Genomic DNA, 14,651 nt, shown 5'->3' with positions numbered 1-14,651 from the left:
TTCACCCACCAAGTGGCCGCTACGGCCAACGCACTGTGCTGATCCGAAGCCAGGAGCCAGGTGCTTCCTCCTGGTCTCCCATGCTGGTGCAAGGCCCAAACACTTGGGCCATCCTCCACTGCCTTCCCAGGCCACAGCAGAGAGCTGGCCTGGGAAGAGGAGCAACCAGGACAGAATCCGGCACCCTCATTGGAACTAGAAACCGGGGTGTAGGCGCCACAGGCGGAGGATTAGCCTAGTGAACCACAGCGCCGGCCATGACTACAGTTTTCTCAGACTTGCACCATTTTAGTTTTTAAGCTTTCTTTTGTGTTGTCTGGTCTTTTTTTTTTTTTTTAGAAAAATATGTTTATAAACATAAATTAAAGAGTTAACTGTCAGACTCATTGAATTCCAATGAGCACAGGAGAAAAGAAATTGTTGCTTTTGAAGTTGCACAGAATGCCACAATACACTTTACATTCCATTGGGGATAACCTCACTTATTACATAATAGCATTATTTTTTTTTTAATTTTAATTAAATTTCTGCTTTTAATTTCTTCTGCAAGGCTGTATTGTTATTATTTTTGCATGATTTTTCTAGACATGTCAGGGTGTGTTCTGTAGGCAGAAAAACTGAGGAACAGAAAAATAGCAGGGAGATTTGCATAAATTTACCAAGTTTCATTATCTAAATAGCACAAGTACTAGAGAGGAATATAAGTTATAGAAAACACTCTGAGTAGTAGAAACAAATTTGGTAGCTTGGTCAAAAGGAAGAAATAATTGAAAGAACATTCCATCTCATATACCACAGACATAGGCATGGGTGTAGGTGGAGGAACGACCAAAAGATTGGGGTGTTCTGGAGGCAATAAAAGGAGTTGTGTAAGAAATTGCTTTTTATATTCTGATATTCATCTAATCTACACAAATGATCTCAAGTTTCTACGTTTAACTAAACTTCTTTTTAGATAGCATGTGGCCTACTTACCTATGTGATTCTGGATTATCAACTCTGTCTGTAAGTACAGAATTATGCATATGAACATTTTTCTTATAATGCAGTTGACCCAGAAAATGGAAAACTGTAAAAGTATTAATTTTATATCAATAAATTGCTTCTTACATGGCTTTACACTTTCAATGGAATACAAAATAATGTATAGGCTATTTGTACTACATAATTAATTTTTCTCTTTCAACATAAAACTTTTATAAAAGGATATTTTATTTTTAATGGAAAATAGAATTAACAATGAGAAAATTTTGATGCCAAAATATTTTGAATATGTGCATATTTTCCTTATATTTTACATTTTTTTAACTTTTTGAAAACCTTTTGTATAATTGGTGCTCAATATAGCACATGGATTCATCTTATACAATTATAGAAGAGAAATACTTTCATTAGTAAGTTCAGGTTATTTACAGATTGTTCTTACAGCTTTTTTTTTTAGTAAAAAGTAAATATATTTTTGTTCATGGTACATCTTTCCCTATATCCTTAAAATATATTCTTGAGTTTATAGTTTTAGATCAGTTCAGCTTCTATATGAAAATTAAATCATGGTAACAACCTTATTTATAATCCAATGTTCAGTCCTATCTAAGCTTTTAGAACAAAAACTAGAGTTAAAAACACCCTAAGATTTACACAATCAGGAATTGAAGAGAGCCTACTGTTTATCTTTTTCCTTAAAAACGTTATATCACCAGGCATTATCTTAACAATTATTAACAATAAGCCAGTTCAGAACTTCTTCTAGAATTTTGATGCATCCATCTGAATGTACAATTCCAAATACAATTATGTTTCCATATATTTTACAAAGAAATAAATGTACTTAAAAGCGATTTCTATAAAATTAACATAAAATATTAGAAAATAACTTGGACCTAATCAGAATTATTTTTAATGATTAAAAAATCTGTTTCTTTCATTTCTTAGAAATTTGATGATTTTTTTACTTACTTAATTTTATAAAATTTTTCATCCATTTACCTTGCTTTTTTATTTAACAGTTGAAAATTAAAAAAAAAATTTAGAGTGTATAGATGGGATAATTTCAAATATTAAAAATACCTCAAGTTACAGGGCAAGCAACGTGAAATTCACTCATTCTTTTTTCCCTGTCTACCTTGTAGCAGAATTACCAAACTCTTTTATTACAGAGAAAACTACTAGAATACTTGCACAAATTAATCTGTGCCACAATTTGTTGCAAATAAACTTTAGTTCACTGACTATAGTGTCAGCTATCATGATATGAGAATAACTATTTTGAAATGAAACTTCATTTTTTTAATGTCTTATTTTAATTGAGTACTATCTGGAACTGTCTATATATGATTTTAATTTATCCAAAGTACTTCAAAATACTACTTTTTAGTTATGTCCTACTGGACACAAAGAAGTTAAATCATTAACATTTATATAATAAAAATCTTACTATAGAACTACCATTTTCCATTATAATAAATTTTCTTCTTAATCCAAATGTCCACCAGTATGTTCTCTGCATCATTTTCTAATTGCTTAGCAATTCGAACCAGATCTAACTCTGAAGTGGTAATTAGACCTAATCACCACCTGGAATGCTGTTTTAATGGCAGCTACTGCTGCTTTTTTTCCTTTAAGCCATAGAAGACAAATCTAAATTGAGTGAAATAAAAAACAATTAAACACACTCTAATGTTGTGTGATAGCCTTCAAGCAGGGACCTGTCTTGCTGTGTTCACCTCTTATTTTAAAGTAAAATTAGTGCACAATATCAACCAGAATCCTATGAAACAAGTAAGCAGGAGCCTTGTCTACAGGCTTTTAGTGTCTTTTAAGATGATATCAACACACAATTGTTCTTAAGTGCTGAAACTTAACTGAAAAGTGATCGCTGTTAAATATAAGAGTGGGAATAAGAGAGGGAAGAGATGTGCAATTCGGGACATGCTCAAGCTGACTTACCTCAAACGGTAGAGTTAGAAACATACCAGGGGATTCCAATTCAATCCCATTGAGGTGGCATGTACCAATGCCATCTCACTAGTCCCAGTGATCAATTTCTGTTCACAATTGATCACAATGATAGGACTAAGAACCAAAGGGATCACAGAAACAAGACTAGTGTCTGCAAATACTAGCTGATAGAATACAAAAGGGAGAGAATGATCCAACATGGCAAGTGAGATACACAGCAGACCCATAGAATGGCAGATGTCCTAAACAGCACTCTGACCACAGAATCAGCCCTTAAGGCATGCGGATCCGGCTGAAATGCCCATGAGAGTATTTTAGGCATGGAAAGCCAAGACACTCTTGGGGGGGGGGGAACCTCAATAAAAGATCTCCACGAGTGAGATCCCAGTGGAAAGAATGGGTCATCAAAGAAGGAGGTACCTTTCTCTGAAGGGAGGAGAGAACTTCCACTTTGACCATGGCCTTGTCTAAATATGATCAGAGTCGGTGAACTCAGGGGGCTTCCATAGCCTTGGCAGCTCATGACAAGAGCCTAGGGTGATTACTGAGGCCATAAACAAGAGTGTCAATTTGTTAAGTCAACAACAGGAGTCACTGTGCACTTACTCCTCATGTAGGATCTTTGTCCTTAGTGTGCTGTACATTGAGATTTAATGCTATAACTAGTGCTCAAACAGTATTTTTCACTTTATGTTTCTGTGTGGGAGCAATCTGTTGAAATCTTTACTTATTGTATGCTAAACTGATCTTCTGTATATAAAGAGAAATGAAAATGAATCTTGATGTGAATGGAAGGGGAGAGGGAGTGGGAAAGGGGAGGTTTGCGGGTGGGAGGGACGTTATGGGGGGGAAGCCATTGTAACCCATAAGCTGTACTTTGGAAATTTATATTCGTTAAATAAAAGTTAAAAAAAAGATGCTATCTAGAAGTAGATTTAATAGAAAGTGTGTGTGTGTGTCTGTGTGTCTTTGTGTGGAGAGCTGAGTTGGAATTTATTTTGATGTATTTAAATATTAAATGCCAGGAGCATGGATTAAGAAATATGAAATTCATAACATTCTAAGTAAAATACATTTTTATACATAGAATATCCTAGATAATTTAATACAAATTAAACATACCCATTTCTTCATTAACGTAAATATTTTTAGTAATTTATTGTGGCATACCTATGAGTGGAACAAAATGAAGCCATATTCCTAGGAATGAGTTGTTCTATATTACAGAACTTGAAATAGTAAGTCTATTACCTACGAATTCCAATTTAAAATAAACTTCAGCTTGTAAGAAATGTTGTTAATGAAATGAAAAAGTGGTTTTCAAATGTAGTTGTGTATTCTTTACCTGTCTCCTAAAAGAGACAAAGTAAACCTGATCAAACTTGGGGTTATCCTCTTTTCTGGAATAATCTGTGACTTCAGTTTTCCCCATATTGGTTCAGTTAAGGCTGCTTCAACCACAAGGTGGACTTTCACCTTCGTCAATTAGCTAATCGCTTTGGAACAAAATGTGAGTCTCATCTTTTCTCTTCCTTTTGACCCTCTACCCCCAGATCACCAATATCAAATCCTGTAAACCCACCCCCCTGTCACACACAGAAAAAGCCCCTTGGTATACAGCCGCCCACCTTATGGTCAGGAAGATTCATCTGGAGTTGCGTTTCCTGCTGAAGCCTGACACATAGCAATCTTGCTGGGGTGTGATCACTGACAACATAAAGATTTGACCAGATTGCACCAAACTACAGCTCTCCCTTCATCCTGTGTAAACTCACCCATTGGCTGGACTTGTGCCACTGTAGTTCTATGGGATATCCTGTCTACACAAGTTCCGTGCCTGAATTACTAGTCCAAGTAATATACCATGATGAGGAGGAGAAATATTTTGGCAGGAAATGTTGCTATCATTATGGTATTTCATGTAATCTGTTGGCTCAGTGGAAGCATACTATAATAACATACTATAATAACGATATAATATAACAATATAATAACATACTATAACAACATACTATAATAACAAGAAACAAACTGCTGTATTGTGATAAATAGATAGGTTATATGATTATTTTGGAATATATTACCATTAAAATTAAACAAAATATAAACATTTCTAAGCTACTTATGAAACAAACAGTAGTAAAATCCAAATATGCAACCAAATGAAAAATGAATCTACTCTGTGATTTCAGAAGGGAAAAGGTGCACGTTTCAGGATAATCTGTTATGTTAAAGAGGAAAATCAAAAATATATAACACAGATTGGTAGCTCTAATGACATTATTTACTTATATCCAGTGATTTAGTTTGAAAAGCATAGTAAAAAAATGAAGAATGCAGAATCATAAACTGTTTACAGTGAAACAATATGGTGGCATGGTAGGATATTAATGCTAGGAGTAAAAAGACCAGGGTTGGGTTATCAAATAGAAATCAGAGGAAGTCTGGGACAACTCTGACTTATCCCAACTCTAACATAGCCCAAACATGGTAGGATAGAGTGATGGAGATATATGTCAGAAAAGTAAAGAGAATTAACATTTTTAGACAGCAAGTTATTTGTAACTTGACAAGCAGCATGCTAAATCTCTTAGGCAACACAAAGATTTGAATTAACTAAGGCATTTGTGCCTGTAAGCTCTGTGACAGTGCTTTAAAAAAAACAAAACTTGGAAAAAAGCAGGTGTTTCATAGCAGAATGCAAGCTGTATGAGCAGTGGTCTGAAGCCTGAGGCTTATGTAATTACAGTAACCTGCAGCAATCTGCATCCTACTGCCAGAACCTTGACTCAGAGATGTTAAACAGGGCCCCAGCCAGTCTGTGAGTACCAGAGAAAGCAGCGGAGTCTTGGGTAGAAAGAGGTTGGCATGAAAATCCCCAAAGAAATGATTGGGAGATACTTCCTTTTTTAAAGATTTATTTATTTATTTGAAAGTCAGAGTTACACAGAGAGAGAGAGAGCTTGAGAGAGAGGGCTTCCATCCGATTGTTCACTCCCCAACTGGCTGCAACGGCTGGAATTGTTCCGATCCGAAGCCAGGAGCCAGGAATTTCTTCCAGGTCTCCCACATGGATGCAGGGACCCAAGGACTTGGGCCATCTTCTACTGCTTTCTCAGGCCACTGCAGAGAGCTGGATTGGAAGTGGAGCAGCCGGGTCTCGAACCAGCACCCATATGGGATGCCAGTGCTTTAGGCCAGGGCATTAACCTGCTATGCCACAGTGCCAGCCCCATGGGAGATACTTTCTTGATAAAAAGGTTGAGTGATAAAAACCCTGAACAAACGAATAGAAGAAAACATTCTCGGCCGGCGCCATGGCTCACTAGGCTAGTCCTCCACCTGCGGCACCGGCACCCCGGGGTTCTAGTCCTGGTTGGGGCACCGGATTCTGTCCCAGTTGCTTCTTTTCCACTCCAGCTCTCTGTTGTGGCCCGGGAGTGCAGTTGAGGATGGCCTAAGTGTTTGGGCCCTGCACCTGCATGGGAGACCAGGAGGAAGCACCTGGGTCCTGGCTTCGGATCAGCACAGTGCGTTGGCAGTAGCGGCCATTTGGGGGGGTGAATCAATGGAAAAGGAAGACCTCTCTCTCTCTCTCTCTCTCTCACTGTCAAACTCTGCCTGTCAAAAAAAATTAAAAAAAAAAAAAAAAAAGAAAACATCCTCAACCAGAAAAGTGATGTCCTTCAGAAACCCACAAGTAGCAATGTATTTATGGGGAAGGAGTAGATACATTTCCCTAAGATCAGAAACAAGACAGCGATTTCTACGCTCACCATTTCTATTCAGAATTGACCTAGGACTTCTTGCATGGGTAATTAGTAAGAGAAATAAATTAAAGATATACAGATTGTAAAGGAAGAAGTAAAATTAGCAGTTACCAGATAACTTGATCTCATGTAAGTAAAATGCCAAGAAATCAATTAAGGAACTGAAAACCTGTAAACTCATTCAGCAAGATTGCAGGACACAGGATCAATGAGGGAAAATCAATTGCATTTAGAACACTTGAATGAATATCCAAACATGAAGCTAAAATATTAGTTTCACAATAGCATCAAAAAGAAAAAATACCTTTTTAAATGTATTGAAAAAGTGAGAAGTTTATACTTTGAAAACAGTGCATTCAGAAAGCAATTGAAGATCTGAAGAAACAAATTAATATCCCTCACTCATGTAGAAAAAGTTTTAACATAATTAAGAGAGCAATAAACATCCAAGCTGAAAGACAGATTGATATACAAGTCATATACATGGCTTCTTTAGAGAAAATGACAAACTGACTCTAAAATATCTATGCAACTACAAAGAACCCTGAATGATCAAAACAATCTTGAAAAGGAAGCCAATGAGAAAGTACACGTATTTCCCACTTTCAAAACTTATGGTAAGAGATAGACATTCAGATGAATGGGACAGAATTGAGAGAACAGAAACAAATAGACTTATTATCAAATGATTTTTGTCAAAGATTTGGAGACATTCAGTGTGGAAAGAATGATATTCTCAATCTAGGCTGCTGGGAAAACTATTTTATAGGCACATGAAAATGATTTAAGTTGGACCATTACTTTATATAACACACAAAAATTAATTCAGAGAAGTGGCATTTAATCTAGTGGCAAAAATTCTCAATCCCAAATCAGAATGCCTACAATGTGATTGCAATCTGGTTCCTGACTCCAGCTTCCTGCTAATGCAGACAATGAGAGGCAGCAATAATGACTGAAATAATTTGGTTCCTGCCTCTCATTTTGGAGATTTGGATTGTGTTCCCATTTCCTGCCTACGGTGCTGTGCTGTGTTTGGGTAGTGAGCCACTAAATGGAAGTGCTCTCCTTATCTTTCTTTTTCTCTCCCTCTTTTGCATATATAAACAAAACTAAATCAAAATGGAGCAAGCATCTAAATGCAAGAGATAAAATTATAGACTTTTAAAAGAAGACATAGGCATTAATCTTCATGACCTGAAATTTGACAAATTATTCTTAGATATGAAACCAACGTAAAAATACCAAGGGAAAGAAAAGCATAAATTAGATTTCAAGAAAATTAACTACTTTTGTGTTTCAAAAGACATCAAGAAGGTACAAAAAAAAAAAAACAGAATTGGAGAATATAGTTGTAAATCATATATTTAAAAAAGGACTTATAATTAGAACATGTAAAATTCAAGCAACTCAATTAAAAAAAAAAAAAGGACAAATACCCAATTTTGAAAAGACAGGCATATGACGCAGCAATTAAGTCATGACTTAGGATGCCTGCATCCATGTCATCCCAATCCAGTGTGTCTGGTTTGAATTCCAGCTGTTTGGCTTATGATTCAGCCTCCTGCTAATGCACACCTGGGAGTCAGCAGATGATGGCTCAATTTCTTCGATCCATTGACTCCTATGTGAAAGAACCAAAGCCAGATCCAGAGCTCCTGGTTTCAGCTCTTAGATGTTATAGGCATTTTAGGGTTGAACCATCTGATGGAAGATCTCCTTCAGTCTACCTCTGCATCTCTCTCTCTCATGTTTAAATAAACTTAAAACTGAAGTTAATAAGTAAATAAAACTTTAAAAAACAATGTGTGAAAGATCTGAATGGACTTCCTTATCCAAAGAAAATGCATATATGAACAATCTTTTATAATTTACCATTTGCATATTTTAAATATTGACTTATTTATATGAAAGTCCAAATTACAGTGAAACAGTGAGATACAGAAAGAGATGGTCTATTTTCCAGTTCACTCTTGAAATGCCACAAGGGGTGGAACTGGGCCAGGCCTAAGCCTGCTGCCAGAATCTTCTGGGTCTCCCACATGGGTGGCAGGGACTCAAGACTTACGCCATCTTCTGCTGCTTTCCCAAGCCAATAGTAAGGAACTGGCTGGGAAGTAGAGCAGCCGGGCCATGAACTGGCATCCATTTGGAATGCCGGTATCAAAGGCAGCAGCCACACCACAACACTGTCACACCACAACACTGGTTCCCATTATATTATTTTGAAAAATTAATCAAATAGACAAAACTGACTTAAATTACTCATTTATTTAGTCAATAAAAAATTATTGGGTACCCAGTATATGACAGATACATAAACAAGACTATAAATGTATTCAAGGAAACAAACTATAATAGCAGACTTCAATATAATAATGACTTAAAAAGTAAATTAAAGATAAATCTATTCATTGAGACCCATGCATCTTTTTCCATAATACATGTTTCCATGAAATTTTTTTAAAATTCCTAACACGTTTTGCACTAAAATAAACCAATCTTTCAATTCAATTTTGGTGAACATTTTGCAGCACCATTTATTAAGATCTGAAAGCTAAATGTAACAAGAATATTCAATTCTATGATGAATCTCAGGGGGAGCCAGTGAGGACTTCAACAATCATTTTACAAAACTTTTTCTTTTTTGGTTTGTGATACTGTAAATAATTTTTTTAAACTTTTGGTAGTTTTTGAAACAAGATTTTAAATGGAAAAACAAATACTTTTTTTGAAAATTCACAATGAGTTTAAGATATAGTTCATGTTAAATATAAGAGTGGGAATAAGAGAGGGAAGAGATGTGCAATTCGGGACATGCTCAAGCTGACTTACCTCAAACGGTAGAGTTAGAAACATACCAGGGGATTCGAATTCAGTCCCATCAAGGTGGCATGTACCAATGCCATCTCACTAGTCCCAGTGATCAATTTCTGTTCACAATTGATCACAATGATAGGACTAAGATCCAAAGGGATCACAGAAACAAGACTAGTGTCTGCAAATACTAGCTGATAGAATACAAAAGGGAGAGAACTATCCAACATGGGAAGTGAGATACACAGCAGACCCATAGAATGGCAGATGTCCTAAACAGCACTCTGACCACAGAATCAGCCCTTAAGGCATGCGGATCCGGCTGAAATGCCCATGCGACTATTTCAGGCATGGAAAGCCAAGACACACTGGGGGGGAAAAAAAAAAACCTAAATGAAAGATCTCCACGAGTGAGATCCCAGTGGAAAGAACGGGTCATCAAAGAAGGAGGTACCTTTCTCTGAAGGGAGGAGAGAACTTCCACTTTGACCATAGCCTTGTCTAAATATGATCAGAGTCGGTGAACTCAGGGGGCTTCCATAGCCTTGGCAGCTCATGACAAGAGCCTAGGGTGATTACTGAGGCCATAAACAAGAGTGTCAATTTGTTAAGTCAACAACAGGAGTCACTGTGCACTTACTCCTCATGTAGGATCTTTGTCCTTAGTGTGCTGTACATTGAGATTTAATGCTATAACTAGTACTCAAACAGTATTTTTCACTTTATGTTTCTGTGTGGGAGCAAACTGTTGAAATCTTTACTTATTGTATGCTAAACTGATCTTCTGTATATAAAGAGAATCGAAAATGAATCTTGATGTGAATGGAAGGGGAGAGGGAGTGGGAAAGGGGAGGGTTGCGGGTGGGAGGGACGTTATCGGGGGGGGGAGGCATTGTACTCCATAAGCTGTACTTTGGAAATTTATATTCATTAAATAAAAGTTTAAAAAAAAGATATAGTTCATGGCTATTGGATATACTTGAATTCTAAACAATTAGCTTGCCACTCTATATCAAATCCCCACAATTTCTCCCCTTTCCAAGTGGTGAATATAACATGATATGCGGTAATATGAATGCCAAAGGATAAGGCAGAAATCTGACTATTTTATTCATATTTTTTCATTGGGAAAATGACCGTGGTGTTATGAGTTTAACAGTCTATATTCTTTTTTGTGAATGTTTCTAGCTTAAATGTTTATTTTATACATTTTAACTTATTTATAATTACTGTTTATATTCAAATAGTTCATTCTATCACTATCTTTACAATGATTGACTTGAGACTGGAGAGAACAATTACAAAATACACTGAATGCAGTGATGCAACAGTAACAAAAACAGAAAATCAGATAGTGGAATGCAATCAGAAAAGAAGAAGGGCCAAAACCATATCAGCAGAAATATATTGAAGCCCCCTACAACTAGTACTCATATAAGAAGCAACTCGATCCTAATTAGTCTAGTGGAATTATTCCTTTGAAGTCTGTCATAGAATTTTTCCATTCTTCTTTCAATCCTGTATAGTTTGTATGGTTTTGTAACCAGACCACTTGTGACTTTGCACTTCTGTTAACTGTGGTGAGTCCTTAACACTTTCATTCCTTTGGTAAGGGTGCTGCTTTGAATCCACAGGGAATTGTGCACACAGATTTGTAAAGTCTGAGAGTACTCTCTGATGACCCATATGCCTCATTTTACTTCCTATATGGCTCCAATGATTGCTCTTTCTCTTACTTAAACAATGCTATGTGCCTATGTCCAGTCTATTCTTTCTTGTTATCCCATATATATCATTGCATGACACTACTCAATATTATAAAATCCACATAGTTTAAATTCACTAACATTTTATAAATTCTCTCTCTAGACATATAAAATGGGCAACACACCTTCTATTTGTAACTTCCATACCATATACCCAGGTGGTATCTTTGTGTTTATACTTCCTTTCCTATAACTTCCATGTCATTATTTGATTTGATGATATCAAATACACAAGCCATTTGATGCATAGATTATTTGTGGGGAATGCATTTTCACAATATACATATAAATAATGTATAATTATTACATGTTAAAATTCTCTCCAAATATTTTCTATGTATTATTTCCTTCCACTTTGACAATAATATGCTATATCGTCAATATGTATATAAATGCAAGAGGGCTTCAAATTTATGGATAACAGAATTACAGCGAAGTTTACTTGGGGACAACATCTGTTGAAATTCATGCAAACATTTTTCACAACAAGTGTTTTCCATGAAACTTTTTAAGATTCTTCATATACATGATTCTAAAATATTTTTGAAAGGGTGTGCATTTAATGTATAGGTTAAGACAACGTTTTGGTACCTGCATCCAACATCAGAGTGCCTGGCTTTGAGTTCTGGCTTTGCTTGATTCAGTTTCCTATTAATGCACAGCTTGGTAGACAGCAAGTGATGGCTCAGTTCCATGCGTCACTGCCTTAAGATCGTGACTGATTTCCCAGCTCCTGCCTTCAGCTTGGCCAAGCCCTAGCTGTTTTGGGCATTTGGAGAGTGAATTAGCAGATAGAAAGTCAGTCTCTCTCTCTCTCATTCTCTCTCTCTCTCTTTCTCTCTCTCATTCTCTCTCTCTCTTTCTCTCTCTCTCTCTCTTTCTCTGTCATTCTCCCTTGAAAGTAAACACAGATAAAATTTTAAAAATATATTTGCATCAATATACCCAATCTTTTTTATTATGATTTTAAGTTTTTCAAAATTGACTTTTATTCCTAGAGTAGGAACAACATAAAGCTAGAATTTCCAAAAACATTCAGGTACCAGAAGAAAGTTGTAAAGTATAGAACTGATCTAAAAACAGGAGACTGATCTTACCTATATCACCCAGCACCATTACGTTCTCAGTTAAAACAATGAAAACTAAACAAATCAAATGCATGGTAATTTATTTTTTGTGTGTTTTAACAGGTGAGCTTTTTATGTTTAGTTTATCCATAAGAATGTTTGATCTTCTACTTTCAATGGCTGGACTTTGATTAGATTTCTAACTTATTTTAAGTTTTCAGGATCCTGGATTCTTCTCATGACCAACACCACATTTTAGCATTTTCAACATTGTGCTATCTTCCCCCAGTTTGTATTTCAAAACCTCAGTTTCCCACTCATCATCAAGAGCATGAACAGCAATTTCATTCATATTGATGAATTATTGATTGACTTCTTCATCTCCAGTCTTGCTGTTCCTTGACTTTTCAATGGCATGAGCTCTGTCATAGATATCATGAACAACAGACATTTTTTCTAGTCCACTGTCAGAATCTCTCATTACTCCCCTGGATTTCCTATTCCTCCTGGAGCCCTACAGGTTTGGGTTGAGGACTGGAAAACTTTTGGTGGTTCATCCCCTATTTTGGAATAAGTCATCACCAAAGAAGAACACAATGAATGTCCACTTGGATCCACTGAAAGATTACCAAAGTTTCTTTGTAATTCCTGCATACTGTTTCTCATATTTAACACTCGGTCCATTGCCTGAAAAGGGTTGACATCTGTACGAGTCAAGGAGTCTTCTCCATCATCATGCCCCTGTATGCAGACAAGCTCATCCTCTACCATCAGAGATACTGAGCAAGTCTCTCAAAAAGGTTCATAAAATCTTCTCATCACCCGACGCATACTTTCACAGCGTGCAAGGAAAGAGTCGGAGAAGAAAGGATCGTCCTGGAAGACGCTGCTCTGCATCCTGAACATTCTGGCTTTGTCTTGGCTGGGGTGGGATCAGACCGGTTGCAAACCGGTGTAACTCCATCCAATCTTTTAATTCCACTTTCTGAAAACTTTTTAAAGTGTCCTGCATCAGTGATTAGTAAGTTTGGGAGCCAACATTATCCTCAAGTCATTTCTGTCGGGAGGCTGTGCTCCAACATACACTTAGTAGCCTACTGCTATCACCTCCTCTTTAAATTATAGCAATTCCTGAGGTTTGCTTTTTACAAAGAAAAAAAAGAATGCTTCTCTTATTTACTGACAAAAACGCAACATCATCAGATAGGATAATCATCTAAATTATCAGCTGGCAAGTAGGCAATGAATTAGATTTTCAAGCAAAGATATTTCCGAGAGCATTGAAGGAGCCATTGCCCTAAATTCTTCTAGGTGAGTGATATTACTAATTTTTTATTATCCTATAGTTAAAACAAAGGTCCACTAACTTAATAGATAAGTGCTTTAATGAGAATATCATTCTATCAGGATTAATTTTAGTTTTGACATTTTCAGCTGTGAGTATTCAAGGACATTAGGGCACTATAGTGCACTTATTAAGTTGTACTTAAATCGTAGTTTGGATTAGAAAAGAGGGAATATTTAGGGTAGTCATTATGAGTTGCATAAAGACAAATGTGATAACTAAAGAAATATATTGCATAAAATCAGAAATTCATAATTAAGATAACCTATTATATGGGCCAGCCCTATGTTGTAGCGGGTATAACTGCCACCTGAGGTGCCGGCATCCCAAATGGGTGCCAGTTTGAGACCTGGCTGCTCCACTTTCAATCCTACTCTCTGCTATTGCTTGGGAAAGCAGTAGATGTCCTAACTCTTTGGGCCCCTATACTCAAGTGGGAGACCTGGAAGAAGATCCTGGCTCCTGGCTTCAGATCAGATCCATTTCTCCGTATAACTTTTTAAAGATATCCTGTTGATTAATACAGGTAGGCATTTTTAATGAATATGTTTTTACTTCATTTAATTGATGAGTAGTTAGTTGCTTTGAGTACAACATTTAAACATCTTCTATTTGTATGGACCTTCCCATTATTTGAGTCGTTTTAAGTGATGAACTACTGCCTTATATTTTAAAATGTACTGTGTCTAGTATTTTCTCCCCTACAAGCTGACAGCTGAGCCACTGGCCTATGAACCAGACTTGGTCTTTTGTAAGTCTTACTAAGACTTTAAATCTTGTGGAAAGATGAAAACGGCTCAGAATTCATTCACAGCAGGAGTCAGCATGGACGTCATGTAACAGTATGAAGTGATGTCATCAGCTCTTAGTGTTGAGTAATGCTCCATGCCAATGATGTCCTGTGGTAGTGATGATGGCTGAGCCAGCA

At 36.4% G+C, this 14,651-nt stretch overlaps 1 pseudogene; it reads right to left on the bottom strand.

Annotated features, from left to right (window-relative positions):
• Positions 1-12,478: 12,478 nt before the first annotated feature.
• LOC138843287 (myeloid leukemia factor 1 pseudogene) lies at positions 12,479-13,688 on the bottom strand (annotated as a pseudogene).
• Positions 13,689-14,651: the final 963 nt, after the last annotated feature.

Source organism: Oryctolagus cuniculus, chromosome 8 (assembly GCF_964237555.1).
Source record: "Oryctolagus cuniculus chromosome 8, mOryCun1.1, whole genome shotgun sequence".
Lineage (NCBI taxonomy): Eukaryota > Metazoa > Chordata > Mammalia > Lagomorpha > Leporidae > Oryctolagus > Oryctolagus cuniculus.
Note: the sequence above shows the minus strand (reverse complement) of the source record. Positions and strands in the feature narration are given on the sequence as shown.